The following is a 4425-nucleotide window of genomic DNA, read 5'->3' on the forward strand; positions in this document are numbered from 1 at the left end:
CCTGGTTATCTGAAGAACTGAAAGTTTTCAATTTTAAATATCAATGAAAAGATATTATCAATACTGTTTCAATTTTACCCCAGACTTTATCTACAAGAGAAAGAACACATTAAAATAATAAGAAATAAAGATCATAGAGTATTGCCACTATAGTATTTCAGTAAAGTGCTATACGTAATTTGAAAATTGCTTACTACACAGTCCCTGACTCAGAGTCTTTTTTTCCTGCCTGCTGTCCCTACAGAAGTGCTTGTAGCCTGTTCCCTTATCTTGCCAGGCCACAAATCTAGCAAGAATTTGACTGCAGCATAGATGCGTTTTTAAGTAAGACTGCTTTTATTTTTCCCATTCCTTAACAATCTGAACAAGTAATCAAATTGAATCAGTTTCTACAGTGTCGCAAAAAGTAACATCCTTTTCATTAGGGAAAATAAAATTGATAGATTTAGGACGTGTTATTATGCTGTGCCAGAATCACTTATTTGTAATTGGCTTTTCTTCCACTGTCTACGTTTAGATGAGTGCAGAGTTTATACCAACTCCAGTAGGAAGTGTCAAAAGAAAGTCAAAAGATTGTTTCAGAAAGCGTTTCCTATTTCAAAACCATCCAATAAGCACAAAAGTTTTAGCTTAAATGCAAATATATATCTAATTTCAGGGAAACCTGAAAATCTTCAATCTGTTTAAGTATGAATGTCAATAGCAGGTAACTACCCCAGCCTCTCATGTTGCCCAGTATTTTTTGCTTCACATATGTAATACATACAAATCCAGTTTTATATTAGAGTATCCAGTGGTTTCGAGCAGTGTAGTATCAAGCACATGCCTATGCAAGTTTCCTCAACGGTCTTGCCAAAAATGAGTCTTTCTGAATTTGTGTTTGTCTGAATTTGGAAATAGAAGGATGACAGATTTTAGATACCCCTGCACAGGTATTTATGCTTTGGTTCTTATTAATTTCTATCCACAGTAAGTTTATAAAGACAGACAAATACTGATATTTAGTTTGCTATTGTAAGACATTGTCAAACCTTGCATTACTTTTAGCCACTATTAGTCATACTAAATATTCTGCTACTCAGGTGCTTTCTGCACCTGAGAAAGCAGTCACCTTCTTAGTTATACCATTGCTCTTTAGAGTTAAAATTGTTTACCACTACAACCCTAAATATCCCAGCAATTCAAGATACCGCCTTATCCTGGACATGTGAGTCTCTTTCTTCCTGGCTTTATCAGACTGGCTAAGAAATCCAAACATTAAAATTGCACCAATAATTATTTATCATTCAATTTGTAACATCTGTCAAGTTCTATCAATGAACACATACAGAGATCAAACAGTATCAGGGCTAAAAAACCCCACATCCCAGTATGACTGTGCTACAAATGTCCAAAGAGAAAACTAATTATTTTTTCCTTATTCTTTTTAAGATCTATTAATTTAATATTGACTGCATTGATTATATTTAGAGCCAAAACCCAGAAGTATCATAAAGAAGTGTTGCACACACTAGTACTATGTGTGTATTAGGAAATCATCAAAAGCCTCCCTTCTTGGGACAAACACCCATTTTCCACAAAACTGCATTAATTATGCTACCATTCTTTTTTTCTCCCCTGCTATTATCCATAATCCATGCCATTCTTTGCGGGACTTTTCACTCCGGTGTGTATTTTGCTTGAGGATGGAAAGTACATGGTTTTCTCTTTTCTCAGTTATTAAAACATCTCAAAAGTTATCTGCAAATTTTACTATGATTTTTGTAATTTTTTTAATTTTAGTTTAAAACTATGGATATTCTTAATTCATAGACCTCCACGGCCAATTCTAGAACTTAAAATAATCTTGACCTGAAGATTTAGAACCATTCAGTTTATCATATGTGAACATTCAATCTTATTTGTGTACTTGTGAACACCTTTGGAGGCTATCACACTTAGTTGTACCACACCCATTTTTTTGATCTTTGGCATTGTATTAGGACAAACAGTTGAAGAATTTCATACCAATACCTTCCAGGACTCCTTAGCTCTTAGCACATATTGATCTTGGCTCCGGCATATATTAATCAGGTATTAGACTTGCTTTTTTAGCGTAAAACTTGCCTACCTTCCTTTAGCTAGTTTGTCATGCAGGTGGTCTCCTCCTCTTCTCCTAAAGCAGATGAAGGGAATCATCTTTCTTTGTCAACACATTTCAGCTGTATTTTGGGTATGATACAAAATACCTCTCACACAGGTGTAATTTTCCTGTAATTAGCCCCATCCACACCTTTCCACACAGTTCCCTTCCAAAACTCCTGACGCTTTCACTTCATTCATGTTGAGCCTTAGCACTGCTCCCTGATCCTAGCCTAGGACGTTCCTAATTCCATTCAGTCTTCCATTATGTCTCTTACTTTTCCTTTCAAGGGGAGAAAGCAATGCTTTTTTGACCTTTGGACACACTGTTAAAATAATCCCAGAAACACTGAAATACGTTATCAAGAACAATTACAGTTATCACTCAATTGCCAGGCAAAGATGGTCTTAAACAAGACCATTACATCTTTTACTTTTGTGAACTCTGCCACCACTAGTCTTAGAATGTAAAACAAATCTTTCAACTAAGCCAAAGAGTTCCTGGTCTCAAAACAGAACTTCACACCACACATTGTCTTTAAAACATACTGGACTTTCCCAATTAAGACATGAAGACCTATGAAACACTCTTCTTACTCTTTCCTCAAGGTGACCGTAAAAATAAGCCAAAAGGATCCCCACTGTTAAGAGCTCCTCTGCAGAACAAAACAAGTTATCCCGGTCTATGGCACTCACACAAATGCCAAACAAGTTTACTAGCAGTCTTGGCCTAAACGCCAAAGACCAGTGACTTCCAAACCACCTTTCAGGGAGCTACAGCAAACAGGTAATTGCAAAACCATACACCTTGACAACCATTCAATTAGGAACATACTAGAGCTATAGTATGACCCACAAGAGAACTGGATAGCCATTCTTCAGTCTGAAAAGCTGTAATCACAGAAGTTGAGTCACAGAAATTGACACAGTAATAACTACACCTCCAAAACGGAATTCCCAATCGCTCCTTTTGGGATGGGCAGCTTATATTCAGCTTTCTCTAGATAAACGTATTGACAATTCTGTCAACATATATAACTTCAGACATGTAAATTTAAACTTAATTTTTGCATAGCTTGGTCACTCTACCACAGGAACATGGGTAACTACAGCACATCTACACATCAGAGGAGACATTTGAGCCAGCAGTACTACTGTAAAGCGTGCTCTTGGGGCCAGCACCAGTGCTGCAACATCAGCATGATACTGCACCTAAAGTAACGAGCCACTCTTTCCGAAACACATACTAGTATTTAGGAAATCAGGCATAAACTGAAAGAATATTCTGACTGGATATTAGAATTTTTTTTCCCCCCTGAAGGCAGGCAAGCAGTGGTATAGGCTGCCTAGTCTCAGTCCTTGGGGTTTTCCAAGGATAAAGCCCTGAGGAACCTGAACTGGCCTCAGAGCTGACCCTGCCGCGAGCAGCAGGTTGGAGTAGAGAGCTCCTGGGGTGCCTTCCCACCTGAATGATTTGATTTCTACAGAGGGTTGCACAGGGCAAGTCAGTCAATCTTCAGACCTCTGCAACACAGTCTTTTGCATATTCTACACATGCCATTAAATTAATTGGCACTGTTATTCCTTTTGATGCAGAACTAATAGAGGTCAGAATCTTTTAGATCATTACTAAATTTTCCTTGGACTTTGAAGAGGGTCATGCCTTTTTCACAAAATTCTCATAGTTCCACATTCTCAAGCGGAAAGGGTGTAAGACTGCCATGAACAGCCTTTCTCACTCAAGAGGTCTAAAGCTCCTGCATCCAGTACCAGCACATGGGCTTTTCCCAGGGCCAAATACCAGTTCCACTCAGGGCAACATGAAGCGGTGTTTTTCCCCATCTCTTCTTCTATCCGTAACTGCGTGCTGCCTTATTCCTCCCCCACATCGCTGCATTGGCATCAACCTGATCAAGGCCACCATCCAGCTGAAACTGCTCCATCAAAAGCACCCAGGAGTTCTTACACGACTTTTTATTTTCCCTTCATTTTGCATGAAAATTCTACTTGCCCATCTTTTGCTGAAGCGTTAAAAACATTGTACCAAGATGAATACTAAATGTGTAATTTAGCGATTACTCAGGCCACAATGCTGTATCCCTGCAGATGCCTTTTATTGGTACAGTTAGCTCTAGTAAAACCTCCAGGACGAGGTTATTTTTCAATTTAAAAAAAACCCAACAAACACAAACCCAAAACAACTCAGAGCCAAGTGGTGCCCAGGCAGTGCCGAAAGCGTACTCGCTTCCCGCATTTTACACAGAGGCCACGAAGGGCGGGCGGACCGCCGCCCCACAGCCGCGC

Source organism: Phaethon lepturus, unplaced genomic scaffold (assembly GCF_000687285.1).
Source record: "Phaethon lepturus isolate BGI_N335 unplaced genomic scaffold, ASM68728v1 scaffold28798, whole genome shotgun sequence".
NCBI classification, from domain to species: domain Eukaryota; kingdom Metazoa; phylum Chordata; class Aves; order Phaethontiformes; family Phaethontidae; genus Phaethon; species Phaethon lepturus.